The sequence below is a fragment of the Accipiter gentilis genome, chromosome 6 (assembly GCF_929443795.1).
Source record: "Accipiter gentilis chromosome 6, bAccGen1.1, whole genome shotgun sequence".
Lineage (NCBI taxonomy): Eukaryota > Metazoa > Chordata > Aves > Accipitriformes > Accipitridae > Astur > Astur gentilis.
In genome coordinates, this window is record NC_064885.1 from 8,621,405 (window position 1) to 8,644,524 (window position 23,120).

General features: G+C 42.5%; 1 protein-coding gene across 1 annotated transcript in view; it reads left to right on the forward strand.

Annotated features, from left to right (window-relative positions):
* RABEP1 (rabaptin, RAB GTPase binding effector protein 1) overlaps positions 1-23,120 on the forward strand; it is an 847,425-nt gene that overhangs the window by 496,027 nt on the left and 328,278 nt on the right. The gene's annotated exons all lie outside the window — the stretch shown is intronic.

Below are 23,120 nucleotides of genomic sequence, written 5' to 3' on the forward strand. Positions count from 1 at the left end.
TTTCACAGCCCCTAGCAATGAAAGTGTAAATAAAACAATCTTAAGCTCTTGTGAATATGCAATATGCCCTCTCCGTCTCAGTGATGTGGCCAGTTTCATAAGCCACTTGGGTCATTTGCTTTGGTGCAAAAGAACATAAATAGTGGAATAGTGGCTACTTTTCTCATAGTAAAATTTACCTAGGCACACTTAGAAACCAGTAATAATGAATTTCCCCTTTCAGAGGTACCTTTCTTATGTGTAGGAGGTTGTCCATGAAGTAACAATAAAGCCTAGTCTTTCACCCATTGGCCATTAGCCTTGTTTTACAGGTGGGGCACACACTGGAAGGATGTGCTTTGCCAAAGATTATCAAAAGTCTAGGGACAAAGACAAGAAAAGAACTCAGGAACTGTAGCCCAGGGTTATACATGAAAGCAGACTACTTCTCACGTTTACAATCTAAGATCAGCCTAGTTTTTAAATGGGCTACAGTTTCTTGTATTTTGACTTCTAGGAACTGGACATATTTTGCCTATGTGGAATATTGCATGAATACTTCCTGCGTGGGAGTCAGAAGGATGTTGCAGCCAAAGTAAAACAAGCTTCTGCTGTTTTAACAACTAATGGAAATGGTTTCCTTTTGCATCAGTGTTGTTGGCTCCACAGTTCCACAGACATTGAAAGGAAGTAACAAGCCACTTATTTTCCATTCCCACCTTAGTCTTTGTAGAAAGAGAACTTGAGGGTAAGGTGTCAAATTCTGCCCTCATCAGGAGCGGCAGAAATTACATGAAAAAGCTTCAGCATCTTCATGACTCAGGGATGTGACATTCACCCTCACCTGCATTTTTTGTTGTTCCAGCAAACCCCTGCACTCTGTGCACTTCAGTAATACAGAACAACTGGAATGAGAAGGCTCTTAGCAGACACAAAGTTGATATAATAAATCTCACCCCTTGTCTCTATGTCCAGAAGCACTGTGCGTATTCCTGTAACAGCAGTATTTTTCTAGTATAAGTAGGCAATTCCCAATTGTATCTACCAGTAATTATTTCTCTGGAAAATATTAGTGGACAAAGCTAGAAGCGAAATTCAGCCCTTTCTTGCATGAATCTTGCTGAAGGTGTGGAGAGGGCTTTAGCACTTCTTGCCATATGTTCCTGTAACCTTTGAAATTGCATGGTCACCCAGACTCATCCCTCCCAACATGGTGGGGAGCTTGACTGGGCTTTGGGGACCAGTAAAACTTTACGCAATGCAAGAGCTACATGACCTCTTCTTCCACCTCGTGGCTTATTCACCAGAAGCTGAGCTTTCCTGTACAAGCACAGTTCTCACCTCTGTTTCACACGATGGCTCTTTTCTCCCCAGAATGTGTTTTTCTTCATAGGTGAACGACCATTGCTTATGGGATGGGGTTGTAGATAAGCAATGGGAGGTCATGGAGGTAGAGGATTTTTGGTGGCACAGTAGAAATGATGATTTATGAGCTTCTGCTTTAGGCTCTTATGCAGACCCAAACAAGTGACAGCACTTTTCAGCAAGGAAAGGAGCTACTTATGTAAGAGGGCTGCAAAATGGACGTTTCATTTACAAACTTCATTTGGAAATTGCTCGAGTGGTAGGTCCAGTACATGCTCTTGTTTGGCACAAACGCACATGCAAAGTTTAATACTACCTTGTACGAGCTCCACAAAATCACATACCCAACCAAATGAGCACTGACTGTTCCACTAATATGAGCTGAAGTCACTCAGGTGTCAGACGGTGCTTTAAAGATTTCAGAATGAGACTGAACACTAGATAAAATGGCATACAGGCCTGCCTTTGGCCTTCAATCTAGAGAGATTTATTTTTCTTCATGCAAGGTGGTAGGCCAAAACTTTGAGGATAATGCTTTTGAAAGATGAGGTCACATTCTTCCATCAAAGCATGAACAATTTTTGATGGGTCCTTTTTCATCTGTTACTGCCTAGTTACATGACTTCTTCAAGTGCAGCTCTATGGCATCTTAGGCTGATGGAAGTCTGGTCTGAGCAGTTCCCCATTCTCCCCTTCTGCTGTCTATGCCCCCTCCCTCCACTCTCTCAGGTCATCACTAGAGCTCATACACACACATCAAGTGCTGACTAAGAAACCTCCCTGCTCTTCAGTCACATCAACTCCCTAAATTTTCTTACCTGTCTGCAACTGTCAGGGCCCTGAGTGCACTAATAGGCTTTAATAGCCTTGACAAGCCTCACCTGGAACCTCCACCCACACCTGCTGTCTGTGGGCCCAAGAGCCCCACTTAATCTTAGCCCAGGGACTTCAAACCTTTTTTTGAGCTACAGTCTTGGACCTACACTACAGTCTTGGGCCTTCCATATCACTGTGGACCTGCCTAACAATCACTGAACTGTGCATGACTCTAGCAACTGTCACTGCATGTAACCCTGACCTGCAGCTTGCCATCTCAGCTTGATCTTGGACCTGCCTCATCATCTTAGACTTGCCTGATAGTCTGGACTCTTGAACCTGACTACCATCTTTGGGATTGCCTTGCTTGGATATTGGTGAGGCTGCTTTCCTGCTGGTCATGTTACCATGCCCTGCTGCAGGCTCCCTGTTCCTTAGGGAGTAGTTGCTCCCTAACAGCTGCAGATGGAGCAGGAGCATGGAGCTGTGGGTAGGATGGAAAATAGGACCACCTTAGCGCAGATTAGGTTGAGCTAGCTTTGCTTAGATAAGCAATTTGTTTTGGAGCAGTGCTGTTTTGAAGCAAATCACTTGATTGTTCCTACTTACTTTGAGCAACCTAGGTAGCTTTTTTTGGAGGAAGCTAAACCAGAAGCTCTGCTTGAAATTCAGTCCAAATTCGCTCCAGTTCCTGATGGGGTCCAAACCAGGGTGCAAGCTGTGAGGTCCTCCAGCAGCTACCAAGCATTTGTGCACCACCAGAGTGCTCTCAACCACCCAGAGCTCTCATGACACTCTGAAGTGGTTTGTGGGCTATATGAAGCCCCAAGTTCCATGTGACTCTACCTATTTTCCTTCAGGTTTTTTTGCAGCTCTGCTGCTCCTTCCTCATTGGTGCACTTTTTTCTTTGTTCAAAATCCATTTATCCCTTTTTATCCTATCTGTTGCCCCAGAATTACTGCATTTCAAGGGGAGTGCAGCAGACACATGCCTGTTACAGACTGCTTGAAGAGGTCTTTGGGTTGGGCTACACCACCAAGCTTGCTGGACCATTATGCAAGAGAATTTGGAGCTGTAACACACCACCACCACCACCCCCTTCTATAAGGGGGGAAGGAGAGATGTTCAGATAAATATAATGAAAATATTAAAGATTCTTAGAATAAGCCTGTATCAATCCCAATTTCATTCCAATCTCCATTTTCATTTGGGGACATAGGGCTGTGCTTATGGGTTTCAGATGCAGATTCAAATAACTAAAGGGAACAAAGAGCTGAGATTAATTCCACAAAAACAGATTCTCACCAAGCATCATTAAAATGATCAGATGGGAATTGAACTTGCATGAACCCTGGCAGTTGCTCTTTAGTGTCAGCCCTTTCACAAACAATTACTATTTGGATGGGAAAAAAACAAAGAAACAGTGTAGAATTGATAATGTGTTTTATTAACTCTTAAACGTTTAATCCTGTAAACCTTTCTGAAACCTTGTGAATGGGTAGAGCAGCCTTTGAAATATACTATCATAAAAGGCAGAGAAAGGTTCTCATGAGTTTCCCCCAGCTTGTTCTGCTTGGAGGCAGGATCGTTGTTAGAAATGTTTGTCTGACCTGTCTAAACTTTCTAGGGAGCCTCAAGTCCAAAGCTAGCCCTATATTTATGCATTCCCCCCCCCTACCATCTAACCTAAATCTTTCTGTCTGCAAATTAAGCCAATTTCATCCTTTGCATCCTCTTTGTAATGAACATTAGCACACTGGAAGACTTTAGTTTTCTTTTTTTCAACATTCTTTTTCCAACTTTTCCTCTCAGCAATCTTTTCTACACTTATAATTCTTCTTGCTCTCTTTAGGATTACCTAAAATTTGTGCATATTTTTCTTAAAGCATGGAATGCCAACTTGGACACAAAATTCCAGCGCCAGCTAGAATGGAATAATTATTTCAGGGGTTGGTTGTCTGTAAAAAACCAAACCAAGCAACCCCCCCTCCCTGTGATTCAGCAGCACTGAAGGTTATGTATGTTTCTAGGCAATGTGGGTAAAAGTTTATTCCAGAACTCTCTTTCTTAGTAAGTGCTTGCTTCTGATCCCCCTATAGCCTATCTATCCCAGTAACTTTCTGATTCCCCTCTGCCTCTGTTACCTTGGTAATGTGCCAGCATGGGTTATCTAAGGACATACCTTGAATTTTCACTAATGTTAAAAAGGTGCAGGTTGTCTGAAGTATGACTTTTCTATGTGAAAATACAATGGCAATACAGTTTAACATTTTCATTAATGACCTGGATGATGGGACTGAGTACAACAAATCCATACTCTTCCCAGTGGCGTCCATTGACAGGATGACAGTCAATGGGCACATTTGAAATGCGGGAAATTCCATTTAAACTTCTTCACTGTAATGGTAGTCAAATATTGGAACGGGTTGCTCAGATAGGTCATGGAGTCTCCATCGCTGTAGCTGTCCCAAACCCAACTGGATATTGTCCTGGGAAACTTGCTTTCACTGGTGCTGCTCTGAGCAGGACTTTTGGTCTAGGCTATCTCCAGAGGTGCCTTCCAACTTCAATAAATCTGTGATGCTGTGAGGTTACATACGGCAGCATTGTTAGTACAGATCCAATAACACCTGCCTCTTACTGGGTTGACATATGATCAATCTGTGCTGCACTTTGAACCTCAGATCCTTTCCTAAGGAACTACACCGTAACCAATCACTCCCTGAATTTTACTGGTGCCTTTCTTCCAACATGTAACAATCTGCTCTGATCTTTAATTCCTTCTTGTGGATTTTCTATCTCCCCTTCGGTTTAAGGCTGTTCTGAATTCTATCCCTATCCTCCAAATTCCACATAAGTTGCCTTAGCTTACTGTCCATTATCCACAATTTTTGTATGTGTTCTCTGTTTCGCTCTCCAAATTCGTAATATTGAACAGTATCTGACCCTAGGACAGTCTCCTCCTCTTCCTTCTCCCTTGTCATCTTTGAAATCTCTTCTGATTTTAGCAGCGATAATTCATGTTGGACATGTTTTTTAACTGTACTTCAGGTTACCAGTCTTTAACCTGCCTGTAGGCAACTATACAGAAAAAGGTTCTCACTGGTTGGCCTTGCTTCATTTCCCCATCAGTCTGTTTAAATTCAGGTGGTCATCAGCAAGATGTTATCCATGAATCACAGACAGCCATATCTCTCTAAGTCATCCTATGATAATGCTTATACCCAATGAAAATGGATTTCCCACTATGAATGGGGGAAAACCAACTTCAGGAAAGCTGGTTTATATGCAAGAGCGAATCCATTCGGATTCCTAAAGGCAAGCCCATGGCTTGCACCAGAAAAGACTCCAACTCCTACAACTCTGATTACATGGCTGGGGATCACAACTTGCGAAGGAACACTTCTGGGCATGTTGATGCTGTGCAGAACTGTCTGTACAGCTGCAGCATCTGAGGTCCCTTGTCTTTCAACAGGCTATTATGCCCTTTTCCAAACTCAAGACTTCAGAAGGCATAAGAGGGGTTTCACATTGAAGGAGTCAGGCTTTGGATCCTTGAAGCATATGTGGGCACAGAATTTGAAAGAATAGTTTTCTGACATGCAAACCTGGAAATTGTTGTTAGAATTATGTAACTTGGGGGATTCTCATGTGTATTGACTTAACTTTGGCCAATTAAACCTAGCATATATTCAAGGAGGCTTATCTCTGCAGGACTTCTCTTCAGTGATTGAAGGGAGAGAGGTCCTTGAATAGGCATTTCAGGGCACTTAAATTCATCTCTCCTCTGATTCAGCTTCTGCAAGCATCTGTCTGGTTCCACTGATCATAACACAGGGGCCTAGGAATGCTAACTCAGGTATTTAAGGTCAAGCATGGCAATACCTCCTTGAAGGTCTTTTCCAACCTAAATGATTTTATGAGTCCTTTTCTGGGGAAATGTTGCCATTTGTTATTGTCCCTTTCAGTTTAAATGATTGCTTAATGTGCCTTTTGACCTGAAGAACATCTTTTTTTTTTTTTTTTTTTTTTTTGCGAAACATACTAGCAAGCTCAGTGGTTGGTCAGTTGCTTCAGCAGGATTACAGAGCTCAGATGCTAGGCCAGGCAGGAATTTTTCACTATAATGATCAGAAGACAGTAGCTGCCCTTTCACGGGGTAAGAGAACTTATATACACAAGTGCAGGGAGATCCAAGCAGTCAGAGGACTGAAGAAAAAAAGTAAGGTAAGAACCATCTTGGCTGAGGTCACATAGGAAGTAGGTAGAAAGTCAGGAACAGCCATGTCTTCTGTTGATGGGTATCAATTGGTTACGTTGTCCTTCCAGATGCTGATCCTGCAAAACTGTACATGAAAGCTGATACCCAACAAATCTCCTGATAGGCTTGGTCAGGTATTTGCTGCAGGTGTTACAGCTTTTCACATTTTATTACTGGAGAGCATAAAAAAAAGCTATCTCTGGAGAAGAAGTGTGGTTATTTGGATAGCTGTGAATACTACTCACCAAGCTCAAGCAGCAGCCAGTTTGTATGTACCTGTACAGGACAGATAAACCGCAACCCACTCCATAGTTGCGAAGGGAGGAAGCTGGTTCTCCTTTAGCTGCCTTGCACAGTGTTACTGAAAGCCTTTTTATTCCTGCTTTGTATGCGTTTTGGCCTCCTGCATGAGCCTACCCACACTGTACTGAAAACTGGTGTCGCTCAGTGTGTCAGAAGCTCAGATGGTTCAAAAAGAAGTCACTTTACAGAAAACTGGAGAGGATGGCAGGTAACTTCGCTTCTCCTACCTTGTCCCTTTAAGTTTTGAAGTTGCAAGTACCACCACAGCTGTGATGAGTAGAAAGTTCATTACCAGGGAGAGAGGGGTTGGGGGGGTTTCCTCTAACGGACCAGAAAGAGATAAATCTCCATGAATTTACTGGTAAGCTAGTGCCTTTAAATTATCATATGTAAAAAGGATGCAGTTTAAATAGCAGCCAGAAGGTTATTTGTAGAACAGGAATTAGCTAGTTTCAGCAAGGATCTCTGCCTTCCTCAACTGGGTTGAGAGTGTAAAGGCTGTGACAGAATTTAATGCTTGGAAAAATACTGGTGTGAATCAAGTGCTGAAGCAGTACAAGTATCTGTATTTTGTCTGGAATTGTGAACAGCCTTAAGGAAATATCAGTGATTTCTTTTAAAATTGCTGTTACAGTTCACCCAAGTTTGTACAAACAGCAGCATGCAGGTAATGCTGAAAAGATGGAAAAGCTTAGTTTTGTTCCCAGGTTAAACACCTAGATGCAAGTGTGCTAACTAGAGCAGCCAAAGCCCTGAGCCCCTCGCAGCCTGGCTGCCGGCAGCAGGCATGGCTCAGCCAGGCACCAGGAGCCGAGTCTTCCCTCAGCCGTGGCTGTGCTGGTGAGACATGGTGGCTGTGGCAGCCCTGCTCCTCAAACACGAGCAGGGTTTTGCCTTCCCATGTTGTGCTACAGCCATAAGCTGAGGTCTGCTGAGCGTGGCCGACACCTGGAACCTTCCCACACCTGTGTGGGGCCGGGAGGGCAGCTCTGAGTGCTCCTCCAGCCCCACAGGTGTGGGGGATTAATGCTAATGGGCTTCACTCTGCCCCCCAGGAACCGCTCTGCCAGATGAAGGACACAAGAAGAAGTCCTGGGCTCAGTCATGGGCTGCTCCGCATCCGTGCGTGACCTGCCTCTCCTGTCCCTGCTCCTGCGCGACCGATGTGGAGGTCAGGCCTCAACATGTCAAGGTCAGCCGGTGGGGTTTTTTTTCCAAGCAGCATGTTAATTAGGGTGTTTGAGGCCTCGGATCAACTGTAGGCTTGTGCCTGGGGAACCGGTTCTTTGGGGGAGGTGAGACGGGAAGGTTGTGGAGGTTTTGTTGTTTTGTTTTGTCTTACCTTGGCTGTGAATGACTTTCAGTGCCCTGTTTAGTCAGCTGTGTCTGATTATATAAAGTAACCCCCTGGCTTTTCATATAACATATAAAGCTTATCACCTTTTCCCAGCCACTACAACACAGCGTGCTCATTAAAGCACCCCTCAGTCACTGAAAAAACAACCGCCTGCTTTTAGTATTAAAGATCTCCTGTGTTTTGTGCTTGCAGGTATCACGCTGGTATCGGTTAAGCCCTGGGGACCGAGGTGCTGGGCAGCGTGCTCTGGCTGGCAGGGTCTGGCCAGGTTGCCTGTCCACATACATGGCTGATGGAGCAAACTTTTAATCCTGTTTTTTCTAGATGGCTCCCTCTAGTTATGTTTTAATGGCAATGTAAAAACAGTGGGGAAAAATGGAGCGGAGTGCCTTGAAGCCCCTCTATCATTGATTCTCCATGTTAGAACTGGGAGAAAAGTAAGAGGCCTTAGCCAGTTTAACTGCTGTGGGTATTCATGGCATCTTGTTGAAGTGCTGAAGTGAGGAATAGAGGCCTTGGTGCTTTGTTGGTTTGGTTTGGTATTTGGTTTGGTGCTTTGTCAGTCTGGTGAGGGGCGGCCCAGAGGGCAATTCAGACCTCTGAAGTGAGGAACTAGGCCTGAACTGGGTCCTGGAGAAGGCACCCCTCCTCTTGTGACCACTATGTTAGTTGGTGGCTGAATTCACCAATGGATTTGGGTAACTTTGAAGTCATTCAAAACTCTTCTGATCTAACTCATTGCTCCTTGCGAGTACCAAAGCATATTTCTTTTTCTTTGGGTTAAAAATAAAACCCCAGTGCTGTGGGGGCAGCAGGGTGTGCTCTGTGAGCGAGTGCCAGTCAGCCCTCCCTGTGTCCCCACCAGCACAGGGTGGCCCCACGACAGCCCTGTTGGCTCCTCTTGGGCCAGAAAGGTGCAGATAGGGATTTGGGAACAGCTAGTGGAGAAGTGGTTGAGGCTGAAGTGGAGCTTCAGCTGCCTTTTGCAAAGACGAGCAGATGTTCCCAATAAAACTTTGACTCCTTAGATGTGGGTGCTTGGCTGATAACAAACAGCATGAGCGGGCCCTGTGCTATTAGACAAGTAACGAACGCTGATGTGGATTCTCTTATGTCTAATAAGCACCTTAATTCAGTGGGGCTCTTAAGTGCATCTTCATCCTTTACCCAGCTGCCTATACTGTGAAACCCACAGGAGCTTCATATCTTTGAAACCTCTCCCATTCTGACAGGCTTGGCTGAAGTTTGCATGCGGTTATTAGAGCGGAGGACAGGCAAGCGCATGTTTTATTATTCTATATTCCCCCCCAGTGTGCTTTTTAATGTGTGTGCATATATACTGCTGCTTCTCAATCAATTTCACATTGAATCTTCAGTTTGGTTTAACTGGCAGAGATGGGAACTTGGAGGCTTTCTTTTTCTTTTCTTCTGAGTTGTTTCCATCTACTCTTTTATGAATATTCCATTGCTCAATAATGGGAGGTGGAAAATGAAATCCCAAGATCATCTTTTAAAGGATGTTAATGACCATGAATGTAACCAATATAGTTAATAACAGTCCAGACAGAGATGGAAGACCGTTCTCTTCTTTTGAATAAGGGCCAACATAGCTTTCTGATTATCCCTTCTAGAGAGGAGATCTGGATATTAAGGGATAAGTCATGCTAAGTATTTCCTTCTTAGACTCCTTATTCATTTATGACTACTGTTTTTTGTCATCTTTAAAGGTGTTGTTTAGCCTGGTTTGAATTACTTTAAAACAAATGTATCTTTTAAAAACCAGCTCTTGAATCCATGGAGATGTTTACTAAATCCTTTTGATTAAAGGGATGAGGTTTTTCTTCTTTAAGAAACATTCTGTAACAAAAGTAAGAATTATTCTTAGCTGGAAGTGTGAAAGGGAGGAATGAGGACTCCAGACTTCAGAAAGCTCTACTTGGTGGAAGGAGTAGCGTGTATTCTGTTTTCTTGTACTTTTCTGAGTTAAATTTAGAAATTTGGAGGCTCGACAATGAAGTATCATGTCACAGATCCCAGCATGGAATTCCTGGGGGGTGAGGGGGTGAAGTATTGTTTCCTTTCCATAAACCAAAAAGCAGCAGAAAAAAAAAAAAAATTTTAACTCTGGAGCAATGAGAAGGTAAGGAAGTATTGGGCAGAGAGAAACAAAGCCCTTTAGGCTAATGAGCCTGTTGCCTCTAGGTTTATCTCAGCTCCACCTCTCTCCTTTGTCACTGTATTCTTCAGTCTCCTCCTCCAGTCTAGCTGCCTCTTAACCTCGTTAATACTTTGCTTTGATGGTCTTAAGTTCTTGACAATTTATTCCAGATGTTTGCTACTTTGAGTGAAATAGATTTCCCAAATTTCCTGTTTACTCTTAATGTCTTTTGTCTTTTTCTTCTTTGAAAGTGTGACAATTTTTTTAACCTCTTAGCAATCCAAACATATTAGTTCGCTGTTCCACCCCCTCTTTCACCTAGCATCTCCTAAACTTTGGGGTGTTTTCCTTAGAATGGACACTCCTTTTTGTTGTCTTCTGTGAGGCAATCTTAACCTTTTTCACTTTCCTTAATTCTGCACACATGAAATTCTGAGCTCTAAAGTTTTTTAGGTGTGTGTGTTGGTTTTTTTTTTCTTTTCCTGTGGCTGCCCATGCACAGGATGGGAAGAAAATTATGGAAGGAAAAAAACCCCCCTTCTACTTCTTGACACACTCCAGACCAAATGTTCTTCAAACATGGGTTTGCCCATGTTGCTTGTTCTATCAGGTGTTTTCTGTGGATGCATTACCTGGAGAGCTTTGGGTAGACATAGTGAGCTAGCATTTCCTTGTTGAGCTGCTCAAGGTGCAAAAGTTGGGCTGCTCTTAATGGCATTGATGCAGCTCCCTACAGTGTGAGTGCAGTTGGAGCAACATAGGTAACCTGGGAATCGCTGTACTGTTGGAAGTTCCCGTTATAGTAATAAAAACGTGTCCACTTTAAAGTGGTTGTATGGCTTTAATTATTCTGTTGTTTTCTTTAAAAATAAAACCAAAAACAAAACAAACCTTTAAGTGAACCAGTTCTTCAAGTACAAAAGCTGTGCCTAGACCAGGCCTTAGGCCTCAATCTTGCAAACACTTTCACAGGTGCTTAACTTTACCACTATGAGTAATCCTATTGATTTTAAATGGAACTACTCAAGCAATAAAGAGTGGATTTGTATATCTGGGACTTACCATGGTGTGTATTAGAAATCACTCTTCTGAAGCTAATGATTAAATGGGTGTAAGAGGAGTGTCCAGCCCAGGATTTAGTTAAAATTAATAGTATTTTTGCTTGTAGGCTTCCTTTGAAGTATTTAAGTATGTTGTCTGCTTTTGAGTGCTGTATCTTGAAGGCCATAATTTTTTGACTGGTGGCTTTTGTTACAATGTCCTTCAAAATATTCAGGTAGTACTTGGTGTACTGCAGCTTTCTATCTCTTGGCCAACTGTAAGCTTCCATTGAGGCTATTGCACATGTCAGTGTCTTTACAATGTCATTTTCTGGTGCCTGACAATGGGTGAACTCATGCTGTAGCTTTCCAGCCTCTAGATCTCTCTTCTTCTATCCAGTTGCCTATTTTCATGAAACTTGTGGCAACATGACAGCTCTGAAACTCCTGTCTCTTTATCAAATTGAGCTAAAAGCAACCAACTTATTCAAAAGTTATTAGATATGCATGCTCATGCACACCATGATCATATATGCATTATTTTTGAAGGAAGTCAGGCAGAAAAAAAAAAGTTATTTGATTAGATATAGATGCATTATGTTTCATGAGCTTGAAAAAATGACTTTGCTATATGGCTGGTTTTACAAATATGCTTTACCCCAACTCATGTCTCGCCTCCCCTTGACAAAAACGGGCATAAGGCTACTTTTTTGTGCAAAACATAGAGGGGCAAACCTTTTTGGAAGTCACAAAAGGAAAATTCCCCTCACAGTATTTCAATAATATAAGTAGGCTTGGCACTAGGGCTGGGAGATCTGCGCCAGTTGCCGGCACGGTGGGTGAGTCATTTCTGCTCAGGTGTTTGCTGGAGAAGGAAACCTTTGAGTTCTACTTAGTTAGAGAAATACTTAGGGGGAAACAGCCCTGTTGTGTTAAAGCACCAGGAATCTGACATCATAACCAACTTGGTCCCAGCTGGCTGTGCCGCACATCATTAAAGGGAAAGGGTATTTTACTTGCTCCAGCCTTTTCCCCTTTAAAAGGGCAAACCCTTGCATTTTAATTTTAAGAATTTCAGAATAGAAAACAAAACAAACCCAGGTACTGAGATCAAGAAGAGAACATCCAACTTCAGCTGTAGCACGTAGAAAAGGAATGTTCAATGTGAAAGGGTTTACTCCAGATGGCTGGAGTACCTGGATGTTGCACAGTATTATGTGTTACAACTCCAACTCTCAAACTGGGAGTGCTATTAATGCAGCAGTTGTGCTATGACACTTGTGTAGGAAATGTGACAGCTTTGGCTGGCAAGAACCTAAATTGTATGTTTTGCAGAAATTGTGGCAGAATTTCCATTGAGCTCTGCAGGAGCTAGTCAGTACTGACTCTCTCGGTTAAATCCTGCTGTCTGGCAATGTGCCACAGGATGCACTGAAGAATGAAGGGTGGGGATGTAGAACACCAGGTGAAGATTAAGAAAGCCTAGGTCTTTCGCTGGCTTAATGAACTCTTGAACAAGTTGCTTTGCACTTGCTCATCTCATTCTCTTTGGCTTAGTCCTGGCACTTTGTTAGTATTCTTGGCACTGTACAGGTGGGTGCTTTGCAGAAGAAGTCCTTAAGGCCCATGGGAATTACAAGGTAGATGATGATAACTTGCATGTCCATTATTATTTCTTGGGCTGTGTGGAATCACCTCGTTCAAACCAAGTTTGAATGTTAAGTTCACAAGACAAATGTCAAAAATCCAAGCTTTGGGAATGGGTGTAGGAAAGCAGCATCTGTGTTGATGATGTTTCTTTTCTGCTGTTAAACAGCATGTACTGCCAGTCTCACTCTCCTGCCTCTGTTTTTGGGAGAACTGTGGTGCTTTGGAAGGGGATCAAGGTTACAGCTGCTTTTCTACCCTTCTCCAGGTTGCAAGGCCAGACTTCTGGGTGCACCTAGAAATCTTGCACTTTCCCTAATGAAAAAGATGGGGATCCTAGCTGTTGGACAGCTTGAGGGGCTGCTGCCACTGGCCTTACTCCTTCTAAGTATTGTTCTTGGGGCACTGCCACTGCTACTGCCAGAACTTGAGGCTCCAGCTCAGCTCCTGCTGATGCTATTGCTGGCTCAGATGCCTCTTCTGCAGCTTTCTGGTTAGATAGTCATTAGCTGCAAACCCGGGGTGTGGAAGATTGGTCACTACTTATCTTAATTTCTCCTTTTTCTCTTCATTTGCTATTCATCATTTTGGAGATGAGTGTAAAGGGAGACACACCAGATAGAAATAATGTTAACTCGGGGAATGATCTAAGTGGCATTTTTTTTTATCACAGTCTTTGATTAGATTAGGACTGAGTTGTGTGTCCACATGAGGCTGAACCAATGAGTTTGGGTTTGAAGGCACCAACATTCTGTGAAGAGAGCTAGTGAAACTGGAGCTTAGGATAGAAAAATGTCTTTGTCAGGTTGTCAGAGCTATGCAGCTGTTCTATTTTCACTGTTAGTCTACAAAATAGTCCATCCCTTTTCCATCTCCAAGATGCCTCTCGGGTTCTGCCTGCAAGGAATAGCATCAGCCAACACCTTCAACACAGGACCTTCCTCTGTCCTGTGTCGTTTGGCAAAACTACACAGTAGAATCTTTAATGAAGGAATGTTGGTTACAAAATACCCATAATGGGCATTTAAACACATTGAATTTGCTAATATTTTTCTTTATAACTCTTGTGTCTAGAAGCCCCAGCTGTGATCAGGGCCTTGTTGTGTGAGAAGTTATGCAAATGCATATTTTGTACAAACAGGATGATGCAATCACTTGGAAAACTATAATCAAAGCAGAAGAATGGCAAAAGGAGAAAGAAAAACACATGAAATGGAGTGGCTTCTTCAGGGTCATGTGGTAGGGCACTGGCAAAGGCAGGAATCGCAGCAGGTCTCCTGGGTCCCAGGCTGGTCCTTACCCACCATGGCATCCTGTCTCTTCTAAAACACCCATGTGCTTTCCAAGTGCTCCCTAGCCTCTCTTAAACTCTGTTGCAGAGCTGGAACACTAAGTGGGCTCAGCTAATTCAATTTAACCTTCGTTTGTTGAGCTGCTTTCGTATCCAGAGCTGTGTGGCTGCCCTATGTTGCTGGGAACTGAGCTGGATTTATTAGGTTTCCAGAGAGGAAATGGAGCACAGCAGAACTGCCCTTAGAGCAGAGTTGGGATGCTGTACTGAACTGTGGATATGCCATCCCAAGAACAACTTGTGGTCACAAACCAGGCTACCTGGTTTTAAATAGTGTCTAACTTTTTGAGCCAGGCAACTAAATATTTCTGAAGCTTATTAAATTAACCAGTTAGACCAAGGCAATATACAAGGTATACAGGCCAAAGAAAGCATCGTGGGTGTAACTTTCTGAAGGAGAATTATAGTTGCTGCTGATCATGCTGTTACAGTAAATGTTGTGTCAGTGTTTCCATTATCGGTCTCTTTTTTTTTTTTTCTTTTCCTTCAATGAGTTGTTCTGGGGCTGTGTGAAAAGGTTTGCACCTCATGAAAAAGTTTTCATGTGCTGCAAAATGTAACGTGAAACCACTGAATCTGTTACCCAAAAAATCTGCACTGTTTGTACAGGGAAGGAGCAACCTTCAAAATTGGGATCTGAGCCTGATGCTGAGCACCCAGGGAGTTCAGCTCACACTTGATCCTCCCTATTGTGAAAGGTATTCACTTTGGTTCTTGTTTAGCACTGAAGAGGTGACAGATCTTCAAGTCAGGTGCACTTCTGTGGTTCAACTGTGCCAATACAAACAGCTTTGCCGTATTTGTGATTTGTCTTGTTTTACAATTTGCATTACATTGCCATATAGGGACACTGTGATTGAGGGTAAGATGCTATACAAGATGACCTCAAAGACATTCTGTTACTGAGCAAGCTCTGTGTGTCAGCCCACACAAACTTGCAAACATGCTGTACTTGATTAATCATGTTCATTATGGCCGTATTTTCAAGCAACCAAGAACAGGGCTCTCTTATGCTAGGCACCGTGCAGCTCCAGAGAACCAGCCTTTCTTTGTTTCCTGTGTAATGTGCCAACCTGTTTCTCCAGGCCAAACCTGCTTTCTAATTCAAGTGACAAAATTAGTGAAAAACTAGTTTGCGTCTTGCTCTTCCATCCGCCTGGGCATGTTTGGGAATCCCTTAGAATGACTGAATTCAGTGGTTTAAGTTTTTTTTGTTTTGTTTTGTTTTTATTGCACACCTCCCACAATAACTCTGAAGTAGCTTCATAATGGAAATGCTGACACAACACTATCGTCTCAGCCTGAGGAGTGCGTTCCACCTTCTATTGTTTGCCTTGGCCCTCTGTATATTGTATACTGCCTCAGTTTAATTGGTTAATTTAATAAACGTCTGAAGTGCTGTATCAGTTGCCTAGCTTAGCTTTTATCTACTAGCCTGATGAAGAAAGTATAAGTTTCAAAAGCTTTCCTGCATGAACTTAATCAAATAAAAGGTATCTCCTACTGTACTTTGCCTGTATGTTTTGGAAAGACTGCTTGAACTGACACATTTTTACAATTAAAGCATTTTAAAAAAACCCTCTAAAAATCTTTGTGTAGCTAATGTTCCAGGCCTGACCTGCCTAACTTCAGTTTCAAAAAAAAAAAAAAAAAGGGGAAATTTTAAACTTAAGGCTATGCAATGCTTCAGTAGCTACATCTGAATTATCTGTTAGGCCAAACTATACTTTAGATGGACTCTTGGGGTTGGAAAGGAGGGAGAAAAGTGGGGAAAAGCATAACAAAAATGATTTGAAGGTATTATGGAAGGGAAGTCTTGCAATTCAGCTGTGTGAGAGACTTGAGTGATCTGCGCTGAATTTCTGCTTCTCGCTGAAGCCCCGCATAACCATGAGCTTATCCTTTAACACCTCTCTGCTCCACTCCCTATTTGGAGGTCTTTTTCACATTTTGTGTGTCTCATTAATTCTGATTTTGAGATTTGGGGATTGTATGCTACAATGGGGCTTTTTATTGCATGAGCTGTAATAATAATGAGTTGGAAAGATCGGTAGATCTCACAGTACGCTTTCACTGCTGGAGTAGAAAAGCCTCTTTTGGGCCAGTGCAGAGAGCACTTGAGAGGTCGCATGTGCCACACGTGAGGGAGTATTTATCTGCATTCAGCAGAGCCAGAGTGCAACGCATATGTAATATGAGTCCATCTTTATCTATTTTAATCTGCAGCTTGAGCATCCCAAGATTTAGGGGTATTCATCTATCAAGAGTGATTTAGTTATACTTGATCATGCCTCAGGGCAGGGGAACAGCCTAGGTTACTTCTTGATATCCCTTCCAGCCCTGTTTTTTTTATGACTCTATTAGATCTGACAACAACAGAATCGTATGCTTTGTTCCAAAGGATTCTTCCATTAATTAGTACTTTGTGGTGTATAGCTCCTCTTCCCTTGAGGAGCTCTAAGAGGTTGACAAGTGCTAATTAAGTCCTACAAGAACTGGTGTGTTGGGTAATTATTATTTTACAGGTAGAGAAACTGAGGTGCAAATGTAACCCACAGGAAGTTTTGGGACAGAATCTCACTTTGGTGCTTAGCATTTTAGCTACTTAAAATTCTCGCTGAGCTGTGCCTCTGGGCTGTTGTCGCCAATGGAGAATAACACTGGTGTTTCCCTCCTCCTGCCCACATCTGAGGTAGTCAAGGCTGTAACAGGCTCATCAGCCACATTTGGGCTGCATCAGCATCAGAGGGGGACTGCTAGCAAAATGAATCTGGCCTGTGTGCCAAAAAAAAGTTTATTTTTTCTCTATTACCATGCTTCCTGGACTTGCAGAATTATACTGACTTTAAAGGGGAGCTGCCCCAGAGTCCTGAATCAGGCCTTTTGTATTGGAAGGGAGGTAACCTCTTGCAGTCTATGTCATTTCAGTATAATTTTCAATCAAACATTTGCTGGTGTAATTAGTCTGCTTAAGTTAGCTGCTGTGGAGTGACGTGGCCAAGTGGCATTTGAAAACACATGAAAAGGAAATGGGCTAATTAGCTCTGGGTCAACAGTACATCAGGAGCCATTGAGCCAGACTGGCCTCTACCTGGATCGCTGGTGTTTAAACTTCTCTGTTTAGTCAGCAATACCTTGCTAAAGGAGGATCTTTCTAGTGTGAACAATGAGGTGTGTCTGGAATAGTTTCTTTTGTCCTGTAGTGAGGTTATTATCCACCTGTGTGTTTCTGGGTATGCTGTCGTATCTGTACGAGAGACATCACGTGCTAGTTTTTCCATGCTGCTTTTTCTGTGTCCCACAACACCTGTTCGTAAGGTAATACTTTATGTAGAATTCCAGGAAAGATTGCTGCTTCCAGAAATAATATTTATTGTCCTCAGTCAAATTCTGTCCTGAATCTTCAGCGATTCCACTGACTTCCTTGGGCCCATGCAGACTGTGCACAGGTATTTGAATTTGATCACCTGAAGATTCTGATTAAGTGAATTTCATTCCACCATACCAGTCCTCAAACCTTCCATTTGCAAATTATCCAGGTGAATTACCACCTGAGGTCTATGCATGCAGGCCAAGATCAATTTTACAAGAGCTTTTGCTGGCTCCACCTGAGACATGCACTAAATGCTGGCAACCCAGGAACACAGACCTGAGAGCGCAAATTCCAGGGTGGTGGTAGATTTGTGTCCTTGATGTGATGTAGAGGGGCTGGTTAGACAAGTTAAACTCAGATTTGCAGCTTTCATGTGATAGAAATTGTTGTCTTGCTGCCACTGTCCAGCTCTGTCACGCTGCTGCACATCAATTCCCTTCACCCTTCCAGGGTGTGGTCTCAATTAATGTTTGCACGCTGTAATTTGTGAAGTTGCTCAGTTTAACAGGACAAAATTTGCCAGTCCAAACCACATCTTGGTGAGAGAGGGTAAGGTGCTTATTAAGATCGGGAGGTTTTTTTGGCGTTCACACGTGGTCTCTTCTAATCCCACAAGCCGGGGTGTAATGCAGCTTTGCACAGCAGCGGTGGCTGTGAGAGAATGGGTTGGTTGTAAGGAGGGCAGGAGGAAGTGGTAAGAATGAGCCCCAGAGATATTTCTTGTATAAGAATTTCTCTCTCTTTTGTTTTTTCTCCCCACTGAAGAGACTTTGTTGAGAAGCAATGAGTAGGGCTACACAGATAAGTTTTGCAAGTAATCTTGTCCTGAGCTGTGCTTGACATGCAAACATTCCTCCATGCTCTGTTATGCTCCTGCCAGGGTGATTACACCATGGCTGGTCTGATCACATGCCATGCTGTGAAGTCTCTGTAATAGTCTCTGTTTCTGGGGAATACTCCCATAGGGTCACAAACCTTAAAGAAACCATTCATGTGGTTCTGAACATCTATAACAGTCCCTGTATTTAATGTTTCAGAAATGGGGCTTGTTTTCTTTCAGAGGTGGTCACTGCAGTACGCAGAAAGAGGACATGCATCTCCCAGCTCTTTCCAAGAAAGCAATCCCAACCTGTTCTGCTGGAGAGGCAGTAGTCAGGTGGAGAGGTACAGACAATCATCAGGAGCAAATAATGCCCTGTGTTGTTTCTCATGGGTTACAAGCTGAAAAGGCTTGTGAATGGACATTACCAGTTTATCCTCCCCCTCCTTGACTCATTGTGGGCCAAACCTCCTCAAACACATGTCCCGCTCTGTTGTGTATCCAAGTCTGGAGTCTGTGCCAACCAGGAGAGGCTGCATTTTATGGCTGGGCAGGAGAATGGGGCTACTAAGGGAAGGTTCAATATTCAAGGGCTGCAGTTGTGAAGGGGCTCTGATTAAGCCAGAGCCCAGCTGGGCAGACTGGCCAGCCCCTTGCTTTTAAGAGAGCAAATCAGTGAGGAGAAATGTCCCTGAGCGTTGCTGAAATGGTCAATGGATCCGTATCACATCCTAGCTGAGAGCTGGGGTATCTTCAGCCTGAGCAGTCATGTGAAATCAAAGGTGAAGCACTGGCAGGGGACAGCAACTAATCAGTCCAGCGTATCTGGGGAGGGTGTTTTAAACACCCCCTCTCAATTCAGCAAGCTCCTCTGAGCACGTTAGCATCCATCTGGCAGGTAATTAGCTAGATATCTAGTTGAAGAATCAGTGAAGGGATCCCTCTTCCCACATCTCCTTGTAAAGTGCCTACTCTAATTTTTGTGACATCCAGCTGGAGGGTCTCTGCATCTGTCATTACAGACCATTAAACTGCTTCAGATCCATCTATATATTTTAAGTAGTTTCTGACCCTTGGGTGACAGTGGCCAACAGGGATCTGACCTTTTTTCTTTTAAGTTAAGGAACATTTGCTTGGGTGGAATGAGTCAAAAATTTCCTGGCTAAGGAGGGTGCGTGTTCACAGGCTCCTGTCCCAGCAGGCTGGGCATGGGCAAAAAACACCTTCCACAGCAGCGTTGTCCTACCCTGCCTTATTAACCTGTTGGATTGTCCCTGATCTTACCAGAAAATGGGAGAATTTTCTCTGCAGCAAGAATCCCTCTGGTTTCTGAGTAACAGTAGTCTTGATACTGGTAGGCACAAATTGTCCTGGAAGAGGCAGGAAGGAGTTGAAATGCTGCAGGGAACAAAACAAGCTGAACAGTCTGCTCCAAAAAGCTGCAAGGAAAATGTTTCTTAACAACCAAAAAAGCTCCCCAGATTCAGGAGAGAATGATGATACTAGTGAAAGGACCAAAAAAGGGAATCGGTTCAGGTTGAATAAAATACGTTGTTTGACTTGATACATAATGCTTCCTTTCATTAAAGTGCCTGTAATCTTTTCTTGTTAATTGAAATTAATTTATTAATTTCAGTTTGAAAATGTGTAAGCACTTTCAGGCCGATGACTTTTATTTTTTCAGCTGAAGTGACAAATCCAACATAAATTTGCCATATTGTTGTTGACCCAAATATGCCTGTTTTCTTTGGGCAGGGATAAAAGTTTCAGCTGTGAAACTCTGCCTGCTTCTAATCTGGACAACACCTTTTGCCTAAGGATACTTTCATTCATAAATAAAAAGACAAATAACTGGATGGAAATGAAACCCAGGAAGCCAGTATGTGCTCTGTAAGGGTTGAGGAATTCACACAAACCAACAAAAAGTGAAATTGAAAGATACTGAAAGGTATGGTGTTGCTCAAAACCCTTTGGCCAGCCAAATGTACAGGATTATTTTCATAGAAAGCATTAGTGATAGCATGTGTTGAACAAAGTTAGCCATTTTGCTTAGCTGGTTGCTATGTAAGGTGTTATCATGACTTGTGTGGTGGTAGTACATCTCTGAAGTGTCCATAAAAGTGGTGAACTTCTATTAGGTTACATGAGCTGGAAATTTGTGTAAATAAAGTAGCATGTATTCAGAAATGCATGGGGAAGCAGAGTACGTAGGAGACCTGACATCTCAAAGCCACCATTTCCAGCCTGTCTTCATCCTTCATCTTCTAAGCAGTGGTGAGAATGGTGCCTCATTTGCCCAGTAACCAGTCTTCAAACACAAAACAAGAGAGTTTTGAGCCTCTTTCCCTGTGCACTCCCCCTGCCTCCCCCCCCCCCCCCCCCCCCCCCCCAAAAAAAAAGGGTCTTTTATTGCCTGTGTGCAACCATGGATGAAAAGGTGAAGTTTTCTTTAGTTGTTGTCGATAACAATATTTTTTTCTTGCAAAAGGACAATAGGAAAAGTTTACAACACTGATTGCCAGTGGAAGCAGTTTTCTAAAAGGGCGATCTGGTATCAGCTGTTTAAATGTTTACTGGTGCTTGATTAATAGCTAATTGGAGAAATATGATTTTATGTAGTCTCTAAATCTGTGAAATCTGGTGTCACTCAAGGACTGAGCCTGTATTTATTTACCATGTTGGGAAAAGTCCTATTGACGGTCCTCACTGATGTCCAAAGAAATAGCTGGCATGAGCGTAAACATGGAAATCATTGGAAAGGATAACTTACTGGGGGTCTGTTGCATTTTTCTCTAATACATATTAAGAACTTATATGCGTTTACTATATTCATATATAATATTTGAATGTAACTATATAAATACATCTACAAATATGTTACCTATAATAAATATATATTAATTTCATTTCATAAAGGAAACTAATGAACTGAAACTTGCATTTCTGTTTCCTGAACTACTTTTTCTTTCGTTAGAAAGCTGGAGAGTTGGGGTCTCTTCTGAGAGAGGTAGAGCTTTTTTTGGAAGGTGTTCAGAACTCAGTTTAAGATAGCTAACTAAAAGTTGGATTATCAAAAGCATCCATCATGTTAAGTAGCATTTAATAATGTTGAGACTTTTCTGAAAGCTGCAGTTGTGAGGTATCCAACTGCAAACTAAACTTCTGAGCAATCAGCTCTGGTGCCATCATGAGTACGTGAAGCGAAGGGCCTTTGCCAAGGGCTCTCAGTGGAAGCCATATTTTTGAGCTTGTCTCTGTTGAAACAAATTGTGTTGTAAGCTTCAATAATGAGTAAATGTGCATTTCTGTTACCCTTTAAGACAATTCCTTGTACTTCCTTGTGTTTGGAAATCTTCCATTAAGCCCCTAAAGGCACAGAGCGGAAAAAAAAGGTAAAAATCAGCTTACATAGAAGGGAAAGGGAAGGGCAGAGGAAATACTATTGTGTAGGAATACTCTTGTAGGAAATCAAAATACACTAACCTTCTACAAATTCAGAGTAAATAAACTGTTTACCAGTGACTACCTAGTTTGGGAGAGTGATGGTATAATCACCAAAAACATTCTGAAATACATTTCTAAATAAAAAAAGCATTTTGTGCAGTTGCAGTAATTAATGGTTGCTCTCTTGCAATAGCCTGCAGAAAACTAACTCATGCGTTTGACAGCAAACATGAATATGCTTGTAAAACTGAAGGGAATCGTTAGGCTTGTGTGAGCTTGATCACTTAAAAACAAACCAAGAAGCTGAACGTGGAAGCATGTTACGACTTAGGGGCTTGATTGAAGTCAAGGGGAGCATGTCAGTATTAAATCCGATGGAAAGAAGGAAGGCCCAGCTCGTTTGCAACTTCGCCAGCTGTGGCACAGGGGTTAATGTACACATTAAAGCGGCACACTTGAGGCCCTGAACTGCCCAAGCAACATGGATGTTTTGAAAGAGAAGGGCAATTGTAACATCATTATATATGTGGTTGCTCTGGAAAACTGGACCTTGCTGTAGGCAGATATGAGAAGACAGTGATTTTTTGAAATTGTTGTGCATACTTCTGTTTCCTTTTTGCCTCTGACTTGCATGAGAGCAACTTCTGTTGCATCCATGGAGTTCCTGTAGGAGGAAATGTGTTTGTTTATGAGGGTAAAGAAGGGGAGGATTGTGACAAATTGTGCAAATACTAAAAACTTCAAAAAAGCAAACAAAAGGTAATTCAGTTTGCTTCTCACTTTGCATGTGCTTACCTTAATTATTCCATCCAGTGAATTTGCAGGCATGAATTTTCAGGAGCATTCATTGGAAAAGCTTATAAGGAAATATGACAAAGCTTGCATGGAGAGTGAATTTTAAAAATCTGTGCTGTGTTGCTGTAGCCGATTCTCTTTTATATATGTCTGAGCAAGGGACGGAGGCACCTCATGTGACCACTCAAAGTTTCTCCTTAGGCAATTTGAGTATTTTAGATTTGGTGTGTACGTCAGGAAGTTGGAAATTGCAAGCATCGGTTTACAAATTATTCTGAACTGTGGAAAAATCTGTAAAATGAAAAATGGGGAAAAAGCTCTACTTATTTGCTGTAAGTCTGTTCACATAGGTGTAAGATGACATAGCAACTTGTTGAAGATGAGGTGCATAAAGTCTACTGAGAACTATA